This window comes from Argopecten irradians, chromosome 16 (assembly GCF_041381155.1).
Source record: "Argopecten irradians isolate NY chromosome 16, Ai_NY, whole genome shotgun sequence".
Lineage (NCBI taxonomy): Eukaryota > Metazoa > Mollusca > Bivalvia > Pectinida > Pectinidae > Argopecten > Argopecten irradians.
In genome coordinates this window covers 31988599-32014191 of record NC_091149.1, presented here as the reverse complement: position 1 = coordinate 32014191, position 25593 = coordinate 31988599, and the positions used below count along the sequence as shown (strand labels likewise).

Below are 25593 nucleotides of genomic sequence, written 5' to 3'. Positions count from 1 at the left end.
ACTGTAAAGCAACATATTTTTGCATATTTGACAGTCGATTTAAAACCACGAAAATAATTGTCAGCAAAGGTCATAAAAATTGTATCAGGAAATTAAATCGCCGCGCAAAAATAATTTGGTTTACAGTGTTATTTAATGGCTTAAATACCGAAAGTGATTAAAGAGTTTATATCCAATTATAAGGGTATTTGTGGATAATAGTTTACTTTTAACAAAGGCTTTGACATTCACGGATATGTAAATTATTTGCAATTAAATCAAATTAAGGTACATTTACCTTATTATTTTGGAATACCATATAAACCATCATATCATCAAGGCCAAAAATGTGCAACGCAATACACTATTAATCTAGATGTATTCCAAAATACAATTATATATTTACGTACATAACAATAATATATAACACGACGCGTGTTTTAAAACATATTTGTACGATAGTTGAGCCAAGTATAGACGATATTTTGAATTACGTACGATAAATTGAATTACCGGAAGTCATTAGATGAAATTGTAATTATTCCTTGTGATTCTTTTCGAGGTTTGACTATATTATACTACATCATCATGCATCTTGTTATGTTGACTTTGTGTGTATTATGTTTATTGAAAGCAATAGCCATACCATACATTTGATCAATGTTTAATTCTAAAACCACTACTCCACATCAATGATTGTATCAGACGGGAAGCCTATTTGTTACCAGCCCAGGTGTGGAGCACAAAGTCACATGCTAACCAATGGGAATAGATCATCGATGGACCAAGGCATTGGGTCGATGTTAACAGCCAATTCCATGAAAAATAATACTTTAAACGTCTGTTACTCAGTAATAAAAGTTTTATTTGTATGGCATACTGCCAAATTAAAATCTATTTCTATATAAGAGGACAACGTCGATACCATCTCCATCCATTTAGTGGTATCCTGAGGCCTCCGACGTCAAGATGAACAAGTTGATAATCTTGCTGAACCTCTGCTGCGCAATCGTTGCTGCCAATGGTGAGTTACAAATACAAATGCCCATTGGTGTTAAGCTATAATATTCTTGCCTAAGAAATGTTCGGGTTGTTACTTATTTCAAATTACTAGTTATAATTCAGATGTTAAGACGTACATATTATCTATTTATATTTTGTTATGTGGTGAAAACTTTCAATTGCATTTATATGCATTTATATACCATATTTCATAAGTAAAAATGTGACATGCCCTTATGACGGATAACAAATATTAAAAAACACAACAATAAAACAGTTTTAAAATGATTTTTCTTATCCGAATTTAAGCACTATTTCTATTCTTCAGCGTCATGACCAGACATATAATGTTAAGTTTTGCTATGTTATATTTATATGTTAATAGAGTGCTGCCATTAACCACTGTATAGTGATAGGCGTATCATCTCAAAAATGCCCGATTCTAGGTGAAAATTGATATGTTGAAATGATTTTAAAGTGGCAATTAAAACATATAAACTCTTAATTTGTCACCAACTTAATAATCGTTATCTCTTTTTTCTATTTTGCGATCGTAGCAAAAATATCGGTACATGGTAATTACGTCTTTGCATCATGACATACGCGGTATGCTATTAATCCACGACGTTATGCTTGTGAACATGCTTCACAACCAATACCTACCCGTACTTGTAATATGCAAATCCGGAATTAACGAGCATACGGTTGCTGCAATCTGACGCCAAGCTTTGTACTTATATTCACATTTACTTGGACCGGGATGTCACAGAAGACTTGTCATGTGTTAGTTATAACTATCATACTTCAACAATTTTGTCAAACCCAGTATATTTAAATGTTCTTCTTGATAACATGATATTGTTCCGAACTGCAGTTGAAAAGAAACCTAGATAATAATTTATCCCCCATCCATTTTTTATATGACGATTTTTTTTTAAATAAATGTTTTGCAAACAAGTCGGTAGATCTTTTCAGTCTGTAACATTACGAAAACCTCTATTCATTTTTGACGTTGACTTCCATTTTAATATCTGTTGTGTTTCATGCAATGCATTTATTGATTAGTTCATGATTGATCATTACAGGCGAGTGGGAATCCATAACTCTTCCGACTACCACAGCAAGTGTGTTTGAATTCAAAGGTTCTGATTTCAGTCGAGATAAGGCTTTGGTGAGTATTTAATGTCATTATTTCCTTTTTTCATTATAATAGATTCCTGCAGGAAAATAAAGCCATATCCTTGCTTTTATTCGTTAAAATGATACATTCCATAAAATGTATCGCTTCATTACTAAGTCTAGTTGTGGTTTGATGTTCTTTGTATTTTAATGATATCCATAAGAACAAGTGGATAATATGTCCCTTAGAAATTGTACTCAACCTAGTGCTGCCCTAAAATAGACTCTACGGTTACTGATGTGTGTGTGTTTTTGTTTGACATCATTTGGTGCACACAGGTAGAACAATATGTAAACAGTGGTATGTAAGATAGGTGTCTGATTATTTACTATCCTTTAAAATGCAGTTTAAATTTGCATATGTCTGTACCGACAAATTATTTATATCTAAAATAACATTTACGATTTTCTTTGGTCCTACAAATATTTAATTGAATAATGATAATTATCCCGCCTGCTGCGAAAGAGTGCATGATAAGTTTTGGATTTAAGTGCCATCATTCTAGTTAAAATACTTCTTTTTCAAAATATATGGTATTTCTATCTTTATATATATATAATATGCATGGTAATAATAATAATAATTTTTTTACCCAAGTACATTTGTTATCATAATCAAATATGATATCACTACATTTTTGGCTTAAAAGTTTGCTTTTATATATTTATGCTTCTAAAACTTATCTTTCTTCTAACCCCAGGGAAAATGCAAAAGCGAAAACAGTAAATTGACTACGAACAAATCTGCTATATATAAACAGACTGCCGATGTATTCTTTAATTTACGTAAGTAATATACATGTAGCCATATGATCTCATTGTTCGTGCATGAGTTAAATTATTATAATAACTTTGTGGAATACGTAAAGAATATAATGTCCATGTACGGATAATATAATATATAATTCAATCCAATGAAGAAGTTCGGTTATAATGGCATTGGTATAGCTAAGAAATATATCAAGATATTTCAACTCATTGACAAGAAATTGTGTGTTATTGTTTTAGGTCGATGTGATGATTTTGTCCTTGTTACCGAAAAAAAGGGTACTAAAGGTATCTGCGTGGTTCTGCTGCGCACTAAAGGAGTTGACACATGTGGAGGCTACTCATACGTAGAGAAACAATTACCTTGCAATGCAATAAAGTACAGTTATGAAACCAGAACAATCGCGATCATCTGTGAGAAAAACGAGTAATGCGCTTGATAATTACTGTAAAACATCGTTTTCTTTTTAAAGTTACCACAAAATTGGTCAACTTACAAAATGTTGCATGCTGAAGTTTATTAAACAAATAAATATAATGCATCTATATTTTTGCGTTTGTTATCATTTACTACATCGTTAAAGCTTACAATGCAAGTTAAAAAGTTTTTTAAAGATTTTCACTATTAAAAATTGGAGTAGACGATTTAGTATTTTTCTTCAGTTACAAAAGTCACTTACTTTACACCATTACCACCATTGAAAACATTGAGCTTCGAATTATACTTCCAGTTCAAAATATAAAAAATAATTAATTGCATCCCGAAAAAATTTCGTGGCACTATATCCTATATGGAATGAAGTACTGATTGCGCAGGCACCAAAGACAAAATAAATTATTTCATATTGTTTTTTGTTTTAATTACATATATGTATACACGATTAAACACCAATTATTGTTCAAATGATGAATATGATTTATGCTCTGTCGGCGGTGGAGCATCTTTAATAAATATTTGAGATTTTCAAAAATAAGCACATTTGTATTTCAAGAACCGTTTATGAGACAACCCCCTGTCGAGGTCAGCCATCCGGTGCTTTCACCAACCCCGGTAAAAAAGCGCATGAATTGACACGCGTGCGCTCAGTCTATACACGTGCATACACACCTAGCAGTTGTCCACTGTACATGTGTATCACCTACTAATACGGAAACAAAAAAGCACTTACCTATGAAGGTATATGGGGCTTGTTTTGGTGACAAAATACGTCAACTACTCTAAGCTGTCATTTACATGTTTGTCAAAATAAAATTTTCACACAAGTGAATAGAAATCCAAATGATAAACCGTCCACATATATATATATATCCCCACGTATATTATCGTCGCCGATGTACTCAACTGACCATATGCACTTGACTATCTGTCCCGTACAAGCGACAACAATCAATTACACTCACGTATCGGTTTATGAGTAAAACCTAGTGTTTATTGAAATGTTTTATTAGCACGTTTTGGATATATTTTGGGATTTAGCTGACAACGCATTCATGTATTATTTCAATGAAACCTTGTTAGGTGAGTGCAGTGTTTATTTTCAGTTTGACATTGCTATTTGCAATATCGGGACATGTGTATCAAAGACAGGCTACATTGTATGTTTGGAACGGCTGTGTATAGAGGGTTGGCCAGTGAAGGTAACTAAGCAGAGCAAAAAGAAAAATGGCTGCCACTTCTTTTAAAGTTACTAAATCATTAGATTTACATAGATTTCTTAGGGTTTTTGACTTCCTACAAACGTTCTTATACCTGGAATTAGAAAGTTTTCAAAATTACAACATTTAATTTGAACTATTGGCAATGTTTATCAACGTTAAAATATCGCCAAACACAACAAGAAATTGTATCTGTCGGCATTGAATGTTTACAACGGAAAGAACCGAGTGCATCTTTGAGTTCGGAATCGAGGTCGCTGAAAATCTCATCCGGCTAATGGATATAGATGTAATAACACCACTAAGAGGCAACTTATATTTTATCGGTTACATTGGCCTGATTAAGCGTAATAGCCGATACATTTACAGCGTATCTCAGTGGCGTAGACAGAAACGTAATGGGGGGGGGGGGGGGGCACCCCCTCCTCGCCCCCGCACCCACAAGAGGAGATTGATTCTTTAATTCAACACACAACCATATATACTTTACAAACTTTTTTTCATATCGTTGAGTAGAATCCTTGTACACATTTATAGACAGTGGCGTCGATAAACGGAAACTAATGAATACGCAAATTGCCATGCTAGCGCCAAAGGTGCGATATTTTGGTGTTTGGGGGCTGGGGGGGGGGGGGGGGCGACAATCTCCTACGAGAAAAAAATATTACGATTTAGAATGGCTAAGATGAGTTTAACGATGCATTTTGATGAATTTGCGAGCGCCGAAGACACGAGAATTTGGTGTTTGAGGGGTCCGGAGGTCTCCCACAGGAAATACATTACGATTTAGAATTTTACGATGCATTTTGATGAATGTGGGAGCGCCTGAAGGCGCGAGATTTGGGTGTTTGAGGAGGTCCGAGGGTCTCCCCCGGGTAAAAATATTAGATTTAGAATGGCTGTGATGAGTTTTACGATACATTTTAATGATTTTAAAGCGTTCTTAACATAATACTTTTTTTTATTTAAAGTTACCTGCATTAAGAATTGGTAATTGTGAATGCCGTCATATCTATGCAACTCGATCTGAACATACTGGCTTCACACCATCGGTACATTGTTGTTTAACACAAAATAATAATGAATTAATTGTCTTGCTAAGTCATATAAACAGATGAATCTTTTAAGAGACATTTTTTAAAATAGTACGTAGAAATCCCCTGATTGACATTTTTAGTCTAGTTCACGAAAATGTGCAGGAGAACCCTTTTTTCTTTCAAATGTGCAATTTTAGAACATTTTTCAGTCGGCGAAAATGGAGGGGGGGGGGCAACAAGAAATGTTTGCCCTCGTCCTGGGAAACGGGGAGGCAATTGCCCCCCCCCCCCCCCGACCCCCTCCAACCCCGACCCCCACCTCCCACACCCGCTTCCTACGCCCCTGTATCTACATTGCCAAGTAAAACAGCATAGTTCTATGAAGCTTTAGAGTATTTGATGGAAATATGACAAGAAGTGAGAGGTATTTTCACCCGTTAATTATGTATATATTATACATGAATACAGGTGTACATGTACATTATTAAGCAAACATATACAATGTACATAGGTCTACAATGTATATGTAAGGTATATTTTTGCTTTGAATACATAAAAGTACACATAAAATTTAGATATATACATGTAGTTAGGCTGATTTTTTTAAGTAAATCAGATGGAAAAAAGTTATATAACTAGTGACATGTAGGGGAATGTCCATTAGACGGATAGGGACTATAACTAGGTATATATAGGAATGTCCATTAGACGGATAGACACTATAACTAAGGACATATAGGGAATTTCCATTAGACGGATATATATTATAGCTAGGGCTGTATAAGGAAAGTCCGTTAGACGGATACAGACTATAACTAGAGATATATAGGGAATGCCCATTAGACGGATAGACATTATAACTAAGGATATACAATGTATACGGAATGTCAAATATTGATATAATGATAAAAGAAATACACGTACTTACTTAGTCCGCTAAACATGTCTATATTATTAGTTTTTCTCCATTTTTTCCTAATTATAAAGTCTATATATTAGGCCAATTTTTTTTTAAAAAGCCTAATAATATTGGCAGGTTTAGCGGAATAGTACATAATATTATGACAAATGAAAATAAAATAATGGTAGAAGCAAGTATAAAACCATATAATATAATGAAAACCCTTCTTTATGGCTATAAAAACCTGTACAGTATAGGATTATTTACACTTAGAAACTCTTCACAAAACTTTTGCATACGTTTCAACGTTTATTAGATTAACACAGTAATCAGGAACATGTAGTCGATAAATTTGTGTTTTCAGTCGATAGTAGATATGTCCATTAGACAGATGAGATTTCCTTCGATCGGATGTTTGGAATGTTCACGCGTCGCGCATGCACATAGGGGTTGTTTACACTCGCCGAAAGATAATAATATGAAATAGTGACTAGGTCGGTCCTATTTATTTTCAGTTTTTCTCCATTTTGAACAAAATTGTTATACAAACTTTTAAATATTGTTATTAACACAAAGTACACAACTTTTACAATTAATTTTAGTTCTATAATTCTTTTTATCTTTTATTACATGATTTTTTTTAGCGATTTAGTCCCTTTAAAAATGATTATGTTTTATTAATTTCAAATGCCTGCATTTAACAGAGGTTCAGTGTCATACCGTAACGTAAATTAACGTGTCTGCGCGTGTAGACTACCGTACCCCTAAATTAACCCGCGATTTAGTGCATCGGGGTTTGATCGTTTGAACATGCATAAAATCGTGGTTATAAAATCGTGGTTATATGCTAGTCGAAGTTTGATAAAAGTGTTGCGTAACTTAGAGTAACGTAGAAAAACGTACATTTGTGTATCTTAGCGTTAATTGATTACAGAAACAAACATGTCTATATTTGTTTCAGCTCACAGAGATAATATTGTATGATAAGTTACCTTGAGGTACGCTATATATGTATATATTTGTTTCAGCTCACAGAGATAATATTGTATGATAAGTTACCTTGAGGTACGCTATATATGTATATATTTGTTTCAGCTCACAGAGATAATATTGTATGATAAGTTACCTTGAGGTACGCTATATATGTATATATTTGTTTCAGCTCACAGAGATAATATTGTATGATAAGTTACCTTGAGGTACGCTATATATGTATATATTTGTTTCAGCTCACAGAGATAATATTGTATGATAAGTTACCTTGAGGTACGCTATATATGTATATATTTGTTTCAGCTCACAGAGATAATATTGTATGATAAGTTACCTTGAGGTACGCTATATATGTATATATTTGTTTCAGCTCACAGAGATAATATTGTATGATAAGTTACCTTGAGGTACGCTATATATGTATATATTTGTTTCAGCTCACAGAGATAATATTGTATGATAAGTTACCTTGAGGTACGCTATATATGTATATATTTGTTTCAGCTCACAGAGATAATATTGTATGATAAGTTACCTTGAGGTACGCTATATATGTATATATTTGTTTCAGCTCACAGAGATAATATTGTATGATAAGTTACCTTGAGGTACGCTATATATGTATATATTTGTTTCAGCTCACAGAGATAATATTGTATGATAAGTTACCTTGAGGTACGCTATATATGTATATATTTGTTTCAGCTCACAGAGATAATATTGTATGATAAGTTACCTTGAGGTACGCTATATATGTATATATTTGTTTCAGCTCACAGAGATAATATTGTATGATAAGTTACCTTGAGGTACGCTATATATGTATATATTTGTTTCAGCTCACAGAGATAATATTGTATGATAAGTTACCTTGAGGTACGCTATATATGTATATATTTGTTTCAGCTCACAGAGATAATATTGTATGATAAGTTACCTTGAGGTACGCTATATATGTATATATTTGTTTCAGCTCACAGAGATAATATTGTATGATAAGTTACCTTGAGGTACGCTATATATGTATATATTTGTTTCAGCTCACAGAGATAATATTGTATGATAAGTTACCTTGAGGTACGCTATATTATGTATATATTTGTTTCAGCTCACAGAGATAATATTGTATGATAAGTTACCTTGAGGTACGCTATATTGTTTCAGCTCGACTTGCTTTTTGCGTCTATACGTTATGCCCACGCTGCACTTCTTTCCTCTGATTTGTTTTCAATATGGTATCGTAGGCAAAGTATGACTGAGCCTAACCTACATCGGCCACTGTGATTTGCGGTGACTGACGAATAATACACCGGGACTCATTGCGATCAGTGTCCAATCAAACGCTAGCTGGAATAATTTTATTACCCCCAATTAATGAAAAGTTCCACAATAGACAATCGGAACTCTTCGGATGATATCATGACGTTGGATGTAATAGGTGTAAGCAAATGTAAGAAAATTAAACATTTTCTTCGCCTAAGTGCGCATAAGAAAATAAATAGTTATTGAAATGTTGGACTACTATGGCAATATCATGAGAAATTGATTCTTCGAGACGGAGCATCGATGAACTTACGCTTGTCGAATGTTGTTATTTGGTGAAGTCCCTTAATTTCAAAATGGATGTTCCTTTGCCACATCCGAGATCTCTGTACGACAGTTACATCCGAGGAGTTCCGATTGCCACTATAGGTTGGGAGCCTGAGCAGTCACAACAATCATCAGACTGTTATATAATATATGAGTGTATGAGTGAGTTTTGTCACTAAAAGAGGGGTTCACATAATACAATGAGAGCAAGGATAAACTATCCCTTTTATTTTTATTTATACCCACATATAAAACTGTTTTTTTTTCTCTCGTATTTCATTTTTTTCTCTTGTTTACTGAGGTTATTAAGTTTTCTGCTCTCTGGTTAAGTAGGGGACACCACCTTTAATGACATCATTATGTATAAAACGTCATACAGCCATTGTTAAGTCATCATAACGATGTCTTCCCCAGACGGGCGTGCAATAAAAATGGACCTTGCACAATTTTATTATCCTAGACAGGCCAAAATGACGAAACTATTAAAGAAAAGAGGTAGGAGGTATATCTGAAGTGTTTTTGAATAATATTACACTTAATTGTAACATTGGACAAGTTAGTATTCGTCAAAAATAATGCATACGGTATTACTTTATAATAAGATTAAATGTAGACCTAAGCTTTAAAATATCTGATAAAACTACCTATGCAAAATGACTACGCAAAGCTATGTCACGATGATTTTAAGAAATCGTTTAAATCAACACTTCAACAGCATTTATAGCTGCATTGAGCAGGGACAAGGCACGAATTTCTAATTAACATTATATAGAGTACATTTATGTATTATAGTTTCAATTATTTCTCTTTAAAGTAAAATATGTGTCACAGATATGTAGAGCCCGTTTATGCCCTGCAGGTATGGCGTTAGAATCTTATCTTTTCTTTCTTCCTAAATTACTTTATTCTTCGTAACGTCTCCCATGACACCACCTCACCTTTGGTCTTTGGTTGAGCGCTTGCCGTTATGAGGAACGCTCTGGGTTCTGTCCCTTGGCCGATCGAGACACACCAAAGTCTATAAAAGTTGTAGTTTCTGCTATACAAGAAGACACAACACGAATATAGCGCTGTCTCCCAAAACACGCACTTCGCACACATACACGCAACACAACGCATATATGGGAAGCTGTCCTTACATGACCCTGGCTGTTAATAGGGCGTTAATTAATCAAGCAAACAAATTTAAAAAAAAAACTCGGATTAAAAAAAAAATATGTCCGTTTTTCTCGATCGTAGATTTCGAACCCATGATACGCACTTATATATACATGTATATTATTTATGCACACTCCACATACATATAACAAAGAATTAAATGAATTGAAAATGGCCACAGTAAGGTGATACATTTATTATCAAAAAGATAAAACTCATATAAAAGTAATATAACACATATGATGCAAACAAACTGATATATAATTCAATGTTATAATATCATGTAAAAGGATAATGAAAAATGACATAATCCAGAACATCTCAATATTGATATTAAGGTGGGGGTTCGATAGAACACGGCCACAAAGTTAAAAATATCTCCAAGAGGAATTTTAACTTCCTCACAACACAAAAAGTTCACGTTTAAAACACAATCAAGTAAAGAAGGGGTAACAATTTAAGTTTTCCATCAGTAGAGTATCAACAGTCAATATGTTTGCTCAAAGAGGACTAAAAAGTAAAATTAATATCAGCTGAAATAAAATTGTTCCCACTTATATAAGTTGGCCAATAAATACACAGGTGCTTCACTATAACTTCAACACTATGATCACATGTATACCGGTGTTTAGCTTCAACACTATGATCACATGTATACCGGTGTTTAGCTTCAACACTATGATCACATGTATACCGGTGTTTAGCTTCAACACTATGATCACATATACCGGTGTTTAGCTTCAACACTATGATCACATGTATACCGGTGTTTAGCTTCAACACTATGATCACATGTATACCGGTGTTTAGCTTCAACACTATGATCACATACACATTGATCACATGTATACCGGTGTTTAGCTTCAACACTATGATCACATGTATACCGGTGTTTAGCTTCAACACTATGATCACATGTATACCGGTGTTTAGCTTCAACACTATGATCACATGTATACCGGTGTTTAGCTTCAACACTATGATCACATGTATACCGGTGTTTAGCTTCAACACTATGATCACATGTATACCGGTGTTTAGCTTCAACACTATGATCACATGTATACCGGTGTTTACTTCAACTTCAACACTATGGTATGATCACATGTATACCGGTGTTTAGCTTCAACACTATGATCACATGTATACCGGTGTTTAGCTTCAACACTATGATCACATGTATACCGGTGTTTAGCTTCAACACTATGATCACATGTATACCGGTGTTTAGCTTCAACACTATGATCACATGTATACCGGTGTTTACTTCAACACTATGATCTGTATACGGTGTTTAGCTTCAACACTATGATCACATGTATACCGGTGTTTAGCTTCAACACTATGATCACATGTATACCGGTGTTTAGCTTCAACACTATGATCACATGTATACCGGTGTTTAGCTTCAACACTATGATCACATGTATACCGGTGTTTAGCTTCAACACTATGATCACATGTATACCGGTGTTTAGCTTCAACACTATGATCACATGTATACCGGTGTTTAGCTTCAACACTATGATCACATGTATACCGGTGTTTAGCTTCAACACTATGATCACATGTATACCGGTGTTTAGCTTCAACACTATGATCACATGTATACCGGTGTTTAGCTTCAACACTATGATCACATGTATACCGGTGTTTAGCTTCAACACTATGATCACATGTATACCGGTGTTTAGCTTCAACACTATGATCACATGTATACCGGTGTTTAGCTTCAACACTATGATCACATGTATACCGGTGTTTAACTTCAACACTATGATCACATGTATACCGGTGTTTAGCTTCAACACTATGATCACATGTATACCGGTGTTTAGCTTCAACACTATGATCACATGTATACCGGTGTTTAGCTTCAACACTATGATCACATGTATACCGGTGTTTAGCTTCAACAACTTGATCACATATATACTAGTGTTTAGAAATGTGTGCTAGGTCCATGTGGGCCTATATACGAAACGCTTGGAGGCCCAATATATATACAATGATCAAACATTGTACCAATTAACTAGAATGACGATGAAAGACGTGTAGTTTGACATTATTCCGCGCAAATAAAACTATGATATCGAACGGTAAAAATAATCTTGTAAACATACCTGTCACTTGAGCTGACTGAAAATGATGTAATATGTCTTATTGAAACACACCTTGACCCGTAAGATCCGGACTCTGACCTTGTTTTAGACAGTTTTAGTAGTTTTCATCGAAGTGATAGGCAGGTAGGATTTGGTGGTGGCATTATTATATGTACATGTACAAGAGATACTGTAATCTGTAAGCGAAGAAGAAATTTGGAGTCTAACAATATTGAAATTAATTAGTTAGAAGTTTTTTTTTTAATTTATTATTTATTCATTTTTTTAATAATATACACAAGACAACATTGACAAGAGATACATGAAAGACAAATATAATACATGTTACATATGAAAAATTATTCAAAATCACATATTTAATTGTACTTACAATTATCCTATAAAACATTACATAGTACACACATATTGACTACACACATTAACTATCTATCAAGAGTTATTTCCCTTCCTACAAATGAAGTGACAAAGTTAATAAGAGAGACAACTCTTGATGAAGCAGAAAAAGTACACCAAGGACAAGACAGAAAAAGAGGATAAACCTAAGTCAGAGACATTTCAAGAACATTTATTAAAATGATACTATCTATATATTTAACCAATTTTGTAGTTCTACAAGTATCAGTGGTTTACGCTTTAGATTACTATTGGATATTATAATATTGTGAGCTTTTAATTCAAATTTAATGTGATTTTTAGACTGTTTATGTTAATTTCTTTTTCAAGACATTTACAGATGTATGAGCAGTATCAAGTTTTCAGCATGAAAATTAGAATGAGAACCATCTTGTTTGCGAAAATAAAATCTTGTTTTTCAAATCTAAGACTTAAATTATTAGTAATTATCGATATTCTTAATTGTTCAATCAAATTTGATACATTTTCACAGTCCCAATATATAGGATTGATTGTTTCTGGATATGTTTTACAAAAAGTACATAGATTGTTGATTGATTTACCAATCCTTAATAGAAATGTTTTAGTAGTTAGTATTCTGTGATTTATTCTGAATTGTAACCATTGAAGCTTGGAGCTAGAAGTAGCATTAAAAGGGTGTTTATAAATACTTCACCACTCATCTCGATCAATTTCAAAATATTTTGTGCAATAGGTATGACTTCGTTTTAAATAAAAACAGTTTATATATTTTGAACACTTTTTTACAATTTATAATTAATTTGAGATTTATTGGTATGTTGGGAAGAGCTATATTTTTTTAAAGTTAAAATATTGTTTCCTATGACAGTTAGAAGTTTTAGTAGATAGCCATAAGTGCTTACTAGGGTATATACATTATGTATATACACCAGAATGTAATGTAGAATACTGGCGAACATTAGATGACATGTTTAATATTGTTTTTGATAATACTACTGATGTAGTTATAACTGGTGATATAAATGTTGATATGTCAAACCTTCAGCCACACTCTCATCTAGGCTGATTACTTACAAAACATAATCTAAACAGTTTTATTAAAGAACCCACTCGCATTACTCCTACCTCTTCTTCTATTGACATTGTTCTATCTAACAACAATCAACTTATAAGGGATACAAATGTTCTTGCTCCAATTTGCAGTGACCATTGTCTTATTAACTTCTGTATATCATATTCAGTATATAGACAAACTACATATAAGAAAACGATATATGAATATGATGGTGCTGATATTGATAGGATTAATGATAATATTAGTAATATTGACTGGATATCTATCTCACATAAAATTGATGTAAATGAATTTAATAATATTCTAGTTGAAACAATTAACACACAAATAAATAACCATGTACCACAAAAAATAGTTACAGTGCGACCAAATGATAAGCCTTGGTTTACAAACACGATTAGAATAAAAATTAGACAGCGGGGAACCGCATCCACAAAAAAGCTATTAATTCAAATTCCCCTACTCAATGGGAAAATGAAACTATAAACCTAATTAGAGAAACAAACCAAAATTATTTCATGAAACTTGAATCATTGTTAAATAATAATAATTTGACTCCAGATAAATGGTGGAAAGTTGCTAAATCTTTGTTAAAAATTGATAATAAGCAAACGTCTATCCCCCCTCTAAAACATAATGAGTTTTTTCTCCAACATCCTTTTGAAAAAGCGGAACACCTAAATGCATACTTCTCTTCAATCTCCACTTCTTCTAATGATCTTGATTCTCCTCTGCCACCTCCCGAGTTTCCTTTTAAAATTGACAATATTATATTTATTGAACAGGATATTAAAGATCAGCTTTCTAATCTTAATGAAAAGAAACCTGCCGGACCTGATGGGATTGTCCCAAAATTCATAAAACTATTGACACCCTCTAGTTTTATTTAATGACATTCATGACATTTAATGACAGATTTCTGGTACAGGATAATATATCCTCTACACCAGACATAAATTCTGTACATACATTATGAATACAGTTATTGATTGTAATATCACCTCAGGTTGTCAATTAAAAACATTCATAAAATAGATCGATAGTTTTCCAATGTCTATCCAGTTCATTTTTAAAACAATTTAAGTTCTTAGCACAAACAACACTCCCTGGTAAGTTGTTCCACACCGCTGCAGTACGTAGTGAAAAACTGTTTTTTCCCTCTTTTTAGTGTTACATTGTTGAGGGTATACTTTTAAAGAATTTCTTCTATTTCCGGACCGCGACGGAACATCTTTCCACATCTTCAAAAATCCAGTAGCTTCACGATCGTTCATTATTCCTCTTACCCTTCTCTGCAATAAAACTATGGAAACCGGTTGTATTCCATGTATTGCCATGGAAAGCTGCTAACAGTAATGCCATATACAAAGGGAAAGGTGATGAAAATGATATTTCCAACTATCAACCCATCTCTGTAACCTCTTCCTTCAGTAAAATAATAGAAAAAAGTGATTTTTAAGTATCTCTATAATTACTTACGTGATTGTGAAGTTATCACTTAATTACAGTCTGACTTCATTCCCGGTGATTCAATTAAATTAGAATCGTATGGTTTTAAAGGGGTATTATTAGGGTTGTTTAGAAATTATCTTACCGATAGGAAGCAACGTGCTTTAACTGAAGGCATTTTTTCTACCTTTAAAACTGTTAATGCTGGAGTCCCCCAGGGATCTGTCTTAGGCCCTTTTTGTTTCTATTATATATTAACGATATAACTAATATTGTTACTATACCAGTGAGCATTTAAAAGGATAAATATTTAAAAAAAAAAAAAAAACATTGAAAAAGAGTGCCACGTAAAACTCTTTCAAACATTTATAAAAGTTTTAGAATATGCTGATGTTTTATGGGATAACTGTACTGAATAATGTAAAATTCTGCTAGAGTCTGGTCACTTAGAAGCCGCTAGGATTATAACGGGATTGCGCAGAGGTACCTCCCATGATATACTTTATAAAGAACTAGCTTGGGAATCTCTCTCTGATCGGCGTCAAAAACACAAACTTATTCTTATGTTTAAGATATTCCGTTGCTTTGCTCCACAACATTTGATTGAAATTGTACAACAATATTTATATCAGCCTGAAAATGAGAGATATCCACTAAGGATGACAAGATATTTTAATATTCCTATGTGCAGAACTGCAAGTTACTATACTAGTTTTTTCCCAAGTACCTTTAAGGAATTTAATTCTTTCGCTTTAAACTTTGACTTATCGAATGTTAATACTGTTGCACAATTTAAAACACGCCTTTTTGACATTTATAAAATGGAACCTGATATAACAAATACCTTTATATACAAAGGTTCTCGAATTATGAATATTACTCTGTGCCAGCTCAGAAATTCCTCTAGCAATCTAAATTCTGACATATTTCGCGATCATTTGAAAGATTCTCCAACTTGTTCTTGTGGCCTTGGTGATGGAACAGCCGAACACTATCTTTTATGCCCATTTAAGGATTGAATCTTGCTTTGGTCGATTTCATGGGGTGATGAATTGAGTTGCTCTTGAAACAAATTGAATGCCCTGCGAAGCAGTTCATGTCGAATTTGTTTCAAGAGCAACTCAATTCATCACCCCATGAAATCGACCAAAGCAAGATTCAATACTTATATTTCAATTCAATCGTATTAGATTTTGGTTGATTTTTGTTTAAAAAACTGCGAGTTTCTGGGCTTGTGCAAGTCTACAACGAGAGACGTAAGAAAATAGTGCGTCATTAGAATACAACTAATCAAAAATAAATAGCGCAAATATTACAATTTGTCATACATTTATTTAGAAACAATTTTATTATCAATGTAATCCAGATGAAACATAAAACATTTACAATAGATTTAGAAGTGATTGCAAAAATCGTCCGCCGAAGATGCGGAAGGATAATGTCTAGACTGTGTGTTACGGTTGTCTCCCGCTTCGATTCAAAATGGCGAGTCACCGTAACGTGATGGGAACGGAAAGGTTCTAGTGGTTTATGTAGCATTTAGCCTTGATACAAGGTAAACAACTGATTAAAGGTAAATCAACACTCATTGACTTTTACAAAGTATTTCTTCTTCATGATTTGTTTGTAACTGAAACGTTCTTACGTAGGCCTAGTTTCGACACACGTCACACAGGGACATGGCACATTTTATTTGCTTCGGTAGGCAATGTTGCTGACTCGAACGATACACAAGAGTCACGGAGTCAGTAAAACGAGATTTCCTAAAAATGATTTTCAAATTGTAGAAATCTGTCCGTAATATTTGCAATTATTTTTAAACCACCGCTGTTTAGATCTGGCCTAGGCCTAATCTAGAAGCTTCTTGGGCAAAAGTGGGTCTAGATAAAATATTTTCTTGCGCGAAAACCGATGTTAAAGATACCCAAGTTCATACCCAAATTCATAAGCAAATGAAACCGGATTATTTAAGTAGTTTCATTGAGTCCAACTTCAGTGAAAATTGAAATATAATGTAATGTTAAATGTTAAAATGTTTTGTCGATAATTGTACTATACCGGATTTGTTTGGAGATGGCTAATATAGGCTTTGCCCGTTGCCAAATCCATTTGCATATTATTTGCAAAAAAAATTGTTGAAATTTAATACATGTCATCTTGAACAGTCGCCATTGCAAAACCGACAATTACCGAAGCGTTTCGTATTTTCGTATTTTCTACAGGTGATAACATGACTGTTTCTTTTTTCTCGTGCGAATTCGATCGAGTCATGTGATATTTTCCGGAAATCGAAACTTTCCATGAACGTCTTCGTACCGTTTCGGTTTGTATTTATTGTGGTCCACATTAATCATTTTTATTTATACATATTTTTTTTAAACTTCATAGAAACTCTGCATCATTTTATTGAATTTCTTCACTTTATTATTACCTTCTTGTCAGGTTGACGTTAAAAAAGCCCCTTAATAAGCTAGAGAGTTCTGCCTTGAATTTTGTACTTAGGTAAGGGATATACCCCACATTTAGTCTAGTGATATTTTGTATGCGCTGTTTCTCTTGGTGGGACCATTTTTGTATCATAAAATCTCGAAAATAAAACTTGAAAAAAAGAAATAATCGAAAAATGTCGGTCTAGAATGTATCTTGAAAATCAATGAAAAATCTCAAAATATGCATTACTTCAAGAAAGTTCATGCATTGATGTAAAAAATAGAAAATAACAGGGATAAACAAAGGATATAGCAAGTGCGACACATAATGAATTGTAGGGTGATATTGAAGGTCTCGTAAACTTTTGTATTGAAATATGAAATTTAGCAGAATTGAAAACTTTAATCTATACATGACCAAATAATCTATTAAGTGAGTAATGAAGGTTCCCTTGCAATTCTCAATCACACGCGTAAACAAACTGATAGCTATCTGCACATCACAAAAAAAAACCCACAAAAATATCTTCAAAGTGAATCAGTTTGTGTATTCAGTACAAGTTACTAAATTCCGTACATCCTCAATAAGAACACTGAATGTATAAGTTTAGTAAATCCTGTTTAGCTGTGAATGGTGTGTCATTGCGGATGGGAATCAATCAAAATTGATACGGCTTTGTCACTTCAAAATGACTATTTTCTAACATGCATTTAACTAAAATGTATCCATGCGTTTTTTTTAAGTCAATAGTCTAGAGGGGAAAGCCCAAATTCCAATACGGAACAAGGAACTAAGAGTATAGCAACAATCAATTAAGTTGAAGTACGCGGTTGATTCGTTATTCGAATCTACAACACCAAATAATTAAGGTCACATATAGCCATAACGCAGCAGGGGACATGACCCTATTTTTGGACTATTAAGAACTTTAAGGTATGTGTCCACACACGAAATAATCATATACAGACATCAAACAAGTATACTTAGGGAAACGATTAATCTTTCAACAATTACACATTGTTATATCTTAAGAACTATTGAGTAAATTTTTTTTTTTGTATCACAAATGTGTGTCACATTCGTCCAGAATAATATTCGTTCTGAAATAAATGTTGAAAATAAGCTATTATTTTTCGTGCATCTACCGATCATACAACCAAATTATTTTCTATAGACGACAATTTAACGTTTAGCCATTTTTTGCATTTGTTATATTTATTTAGTAAAAGACATAGGTGGTCGTCAGCGGCAAGGTACATGTACCTTAAAAACTGTCATGGTGTTGTTATTTCATTTAATTATCATTTTTTATTATAACATCTTAACTGGCAATGCACAAAGGTAAAGAAAAGTGTAAGCATCAGAAGTAAAAACGCCACCCTATGGTCAGTACATGGTTTATGTAATTTGTCCCACACTGGTTTCCAACTCATGACCCAGAGATGGACGGTTAGTGATACTATGCCGGGTCTTCTTAATGGCTCTATCATTGCGCCAACCGCCAATCACTTCCCCTACCCCAACCAGAATAAGTTTAAAGGGTTGATACATGTATACTATAATCTTTTGTCTCTTATAATGTTGTCACTGTCAGGAATCATGTGACTACTAAACTGAGATTTCCGTGAAATTAAATATGTTTAAATCACCTATACTTTTTTGTTGATACATATATGTATAATATTGCCGAGCACAATCGTTGACCGTTTACGACGCTATCTGTACATGTAGTTTCCTTTTGCCGGGATCGTAGGATTAGATACCATTATGATCAAAAATTTGAGTCGAGCATTTTCCGTTAAAATATCCATGTGGTGAGTTCAATTGAGTCTTAATCGATCTGTATTTATTATTGTACTCTATTTTATTTCCAAGAAATACTACGTATTGGTGCCAAAAAAAATACCGTATACTATCTTTTTCATTAAAACGTACGTAAATAAAGCCTTATGAAATACAAACGTCGTATGTAGTTGCTTCTAAACAAGAACGGCTAAATGCAGCTTTTTGTACTAGATTAACATTTTATATACCGTTACATATGTCATATTTTGGAAGTAAAATAGATGAAACATGTTTTTAAGTGCTCAACATAGATATAGGAAACTCCATTCAAACACAAGAGAAACATAGTAGGAATTGTAATTAAATTGAAATCGAAGAATAGTTAGAAACAGACACAATATGCAAATGTATATACATACATTTTATATACATGGTCTTATACGTCATATTAAAAGGATTCCAAACATCTCTAATTTTTGTATTTCTATATTGAAAATTTCTTTAAATGCCATTTTTTATCCAAGCCCTTGTCCGTATTCGTTCGGCGTCACGCTAGTGTAAAGTTAAGTTTCACCAGTATCTTGCGACGCGACTTTGAGTACATTAAAATTCATTCTGTCACAACATAATCGTTTTTGTTTAACAAAATTAATTCTCATTGGACAAAATCATTTCTGTTTACAAAATGACGTTTTCTATGATCTTTGTCATACAATGTAACAAAATCATTTTATATAAAGTTTTTTTGTCACATAAAAACGAATATGAATATTTTGTAAACAAAAGAGAAATTTTGTTTGTATTTGTTTCAAAACTAATTTTTAGTCATACAGAAGTCATGTTTAGTGATAGCAGTTTCATTGTACTACAAATATGGTAAGGGTACTATTCTCGCTAAACTCTATTTTTAGGCTTTTTTAAAAAAATTGGCCTTAATGACTTTATAATAAGGAAAAAATGAGAAAAACTAATAATAATAGATATGTTTGCGTGGACAACGAAAAGTACTTGGATTTCTTTTTCAATTCCCGAGTATATCCCTCTCGTGTTATAGTCTGTTATCCGATAAAGCTATAAAATATATCCTTCTAATGTGGGGGAAATTCCCTATATATCCTTAGTTAGACGTAGTTATAGTCCCATCCTTCAAATGTTCCCCCCTACGTCACAAGTTATATTACGCGTCCTAACCATCTTATTTTGCAAAAATATACCTTACATATACATAGTTCATGTCATTGCAGAAGGTACCACTGATTTCTCATACACTATGGACTTGAAAATTGGCTCATGGGCCAAACTGATGTTTTGTAACAAGATTTTGGGTATGTGGTAAGGGGACTCCATGTAAAGTGATTGTTTGTTCGTTATTATAACGGGGATATCACTAGTATCATTACCTGGGTGGAAATCCCGTGTTTTGATCGCGATCAAATCTAGTTCTCTTTTGCATTTCTATCTATATCTATTTTTGTTGTTGTTGTTTGTTTGTTTTTTACTGATTGTCAAGAAGTCAAAGAAATGATTACGAATAATAGTTTGTTGTTAGGAGACATTCTTACTTCGTCAAGCCAAATATGAAATATTTGCTCAAAATTTACCATTTTTTAGTTTGAATTCTTATTGTTTCATTTTCTGCGTAACAAAAAATACTATATATTGGATGATTTGATTCTGATATGTATTTGTTGTCCTATTGTGGTCATTTTGATATTTTATTTGTCTATTTCGGTTTAAAAATGTCAATGTTATGACTATTTTTCTCTTTTCAGTGAAATTCGAGATGGTGGACATTTTAATGACGTCATAACCGGAACTTATACAATATTAACAATGTTTTTTTTTGTTGTTTTAACTGATTAATAAAAGGTCAAATAATTAAATAGAAAGAATAGTTTTATGTTTGAAAACATTTTTGCTGCGTAAAGCCCAATATGAAAAAAATGCTAAAGAATTACCATTTTTGAGCTTAAATTTTTTTTTCATTTCCTGCGCAGAAATCACTACATATAATGGATTATTTGGTCCTGGTAAGTATTTGCCGTTCTATTATGGCCATTTTGATACCTCCTTTGTCTACTTCGGATGAAAAATGTCAATGGTATGACTATTTTTCAATTTTTAATGAAATTCGAGATGGCGGCCATCTTGATGACGTCATAACCGGAAGTTCATCCCAACTTATGCATTGTTAATTTTGATTTGTGATCAGAGGGACATAAGGGTTCAGAAAAATAATAGTTCGGAGGTTGGGGTGCATGTGGGACACTCCTAGCCCATGGCCTATTACGTATCCTGTTTGACTGTGAAGACCACACACAACATACGCTTGTAAGACACAGTAAGATGTTGGCATTAACACAGTATAAAATGAAGACAAAATTAGTAGAGAAATCAGCTGAAACCTCAATATTACATAGTGGCGAGTGTAAAATTATTAAAATCACAATCCGTGTTGTACTAAAAAAATATATATACTAAAAGGAATGAAACGAAAAATATGAAAACTTTGAATTGAATTTAGATAAAAGCTACAAACAAAAAACGACATTCAGTATTTTGTAAAGAGGAGTAATAAAGCGATCGTTGACGGTAATCTCAATCTTATCCTGAAAAAGCTTTGTTTGGTGACAACATTTATACTTATATTACTTAGTTTAAACGTATTTCATTGCAAACAAATTAAAGCGAATAGTCGGGCAAAGAAGGGCTAAAATCGGTAAAATGGTGTCAATATATCCAGTATAATTTCTTATGAAATAGAAAAATAAAATCTCCCATCAAAATCGCTCTGTATGCGAAGAAATTAATATTTATTATGGGAATCCTTATGCGTCCTCCCGATCGGCTATCAGTGCAGTTCAACCTTAACGCATGCGCAACATCCACCACTCTCCGTTGTAAACAAAACATGGCTACCGTAGTTTTGAACCAAAAGGTTTCCGCCAAAACAACCAACTGACTCACCTAAAATGCGAAAGGAAAGGCAATGGAGCAGCGACAATCCCAACAAATGACTCGGTAAACATTTTCGACGCATGGAGAGTGTTAATACAACTTGTTATAGTGAAGAGAACAGTTCAAACGAGCACGCGGCTTCCGAGACCGCTACTGTACGTACCTAGGCCTGTAGGCCTACTACCCGGTACTCCCTGCTCAGCTGATAGTGAGTGAGTCTTCGTATTTTGATCATTATGTAAATAGTCCCTAGCAGTATTTTTTCATGAATGAGTGGTCACATATGGTCACATGTTTCATACCTGTTCCCCAATCGCGTAAAAACGTAACCCTGGGGTAAATAGCAGTTCTTTCGTGGGGCCTCTTTAGGGGTAATGAATGCCCTATATATTTATAAAATCAGAGATTTACATACTATTTAAATCTCTGATAAAATGTACCGTTGTAATGCATGTACAGTTAGAATGTGCATTATAAAGCTAAGATTTGTTTCAATTAATCTATAATAGTATGCTACCGGTCAATTCATACCGTTCTGATGTATATATTTATAGATTTTTAATTTCAAATTATTGTTCTGTACATGTTCTGGTAGTGTTATACACATACATTGTTTGTAGGATTTACATTGTAGGTTAATTGGTAAAATTGTATTGTAGGTTTTAGCTTGTTCTTTAGATATATTTGGAGGACACATACAGTATTATTTCTGGTCATAATGATACATTGTGCTTGTATATTTATTACAACTGTACCTGGTTCATGTGTATATCACAAACTTTACAGAGTTGAAATGTACTGCAGCCATGTATCATTTATAATTATTCTGAATTTTTGTTGAAAGTATAGATAATGAATTTTGTATCTTTTTGAAACAATATTTGATTCTATCAAATGCATCAGTGACACATTCACAACTTATAAAATGTTTTCTCTAAAATAAAAAAAAAAACCCTGCAGAATGAACCTACATTTATTCATTTATATATACTTGAAATGCATCATTTCAATTTTTGTCATATTCAACAGATATAAAATATTGTTGGCTCTTTTTTTCAGGCACCATGCATGCATAGTGACATGAATACAGAAAGTTCATCCCTTGGACCTGTATACAAGTGTATGTATACATATACATACAATTAGCATCATATGAAGACTGAAGAATGTTGATTTGAGTGCTCTTGAAAGTAAACTTTACCAATATGGACCTAGAAGATCATGAACAGAACATTTAAACAGTATTAATTTATTAAATGTTCCTTTCAACTGTAATCATTAAATAAAATTATGATGCAATACTTTTTCATTGTTTAAGTTTGTAGAAATATTTGTTTATATATTAGTCCTCTACATGTAGATCCAGTGATTATAATTCTTGCATCCATATGCCTGCCCATTTGTTTGTCAGGGCTCGTGAGATAGCTTTTCAATTACTTTTAAAATATAAGGATTTTTTTACATATAGCAATATAGATACCATTGTCTTAGGATTTCTAAATTCTACTTTACAAGAGAGTAGACTCAACATATAAATAAAAACCATAAAACTAGCAAGTTATCTGAAATGTTACAAATCTTTTTGTCTGAACCAAATTTCACATTTATTGTCTATGTGTAACTTGTACATAGACCATTTATGTATTAATACTGTAGTAACAGTGATTACAAACACATAGACTAAAATGTAGTATGTAGTACTATGTACATCTGTCTTTGATTTGAGTTCTAAAAAAAAAAGTGGTACCTATTGGGGAAGTTGTGACTTAGGCGGGGGGGGGGGGGGGGGGGGGGGGGGGGGGGGGGGGGGGGGGGGGGGGGGGGGGGGGGTGAACTACAGGGCTACAACGCATCCCAAAAGAAAGATAATACAGTACCCTCATGGTCTTCAACGTTAGCTCCAAACCATCAAATGCTCCTGAGACCTACCAAAATAACCAACAAAAAACCATTTAACCCCCACATATGCATTGCCAGATCCAAATCAAGTGCACGCCTACCACTTCCAGTTAATCTGTCGCACTTATCTTCACTATTATCAACCCCCCACCCAAGTTAACAAACGTTTCCCAACCTCATGATTCTTCTGTAAATTTAAGGGCCCTCCCCCCCGCCCGGGGGCCCCCCAACAGCAACACATACCTGATTGTCATTTATTTCAGAGGTTCCTATTCAAGGTATTATTCCTAAATAAACCAAAACGGGTTTTTTATACACACTGTGTACTCTCAAAGGAGGGGAACCAAAATACAATTTATCAGACAAAGTACTGACAAAGTGGTACACATTTCTCTTAATTAATTACTTTTCTTCAACTCAATCATCTTTTTCTCCAGAGCACAAAAAGAACAGGAAACAACAGAAAAGGAAAGTAACATACATGTAGGCCTATATGTTTTCTGGAAATATATATGATGTGTTAATTCTCACAGCATAGGCCTACATGAATGTGAAGAATTAAATATTATCAATGTTTGAGAGAATTTCCTAGTTGTAATTCTATAGCAGCTACATGGAATGTACGTTTACATATATACATTGTACAATACATATACATCATAAAAGTTTCTTTCCTTCCAGCTGGACATTCATGTCATCTCTCTCCAGAACTCAAATATTGTTTACAAAAAAAAAAAAAAAAAAAAAACAGAGACATAGATAATTTAATTAAATCTCTGCAAAAAACTACACGAATAATTGAACACATATATTGTACAAGCTATTGTAAAATATCTATGTATGAGCTAATTTATTTTCACATCTTTGACAGCTACATGCATGGACGTTGTATGGAACGTTTTCGTGTGGTTTTAAATGGGAAATTATGTTACGATTATTTGTATTTAACCTTCAAGATTCGGTTGATGTAAAATACGACGAATGCGATGCTGCAATAATTGCCCCTTGCCGGGGCCCCATCTCTGCATCGGCCGAATATTTGTGTCGATTTCCATGTATAAAGATGCTTTTATCGAAAAATGATTACAAAGCATTGTCATTAATGTAAGAATACTTCATTTGCATCAAATGTATCATCTCTTAAAACAACAATCTACATACCGCATTAGTGGTTAATCACACGAAACGAAACCGACACGACTGAGAAACACATGTCCATGTTGACATTTCCACGCA

General features: G+C 33.4%; 1 long non-coding RNA gene across 1 annotated transcript; it reads left to right on the top strand.

Annotated features, from left to right (window-relative positions):
* Window positions 1-22378: 22378 nt before the first annotated feature.
* On the top strand, window positions 22379-23762 carry LOC138310331 (uncharacterized). Its single transcript, XR_011206406.1, has 2 exons — window positions 22379-22521; window positions 23518-23762. It is a non-coding gene; the product is annotated as an uncharacterized lncRNA (long non-coding RNA).
* Window positions 23763-25593: the final 1831 nt, after the last annotated feature.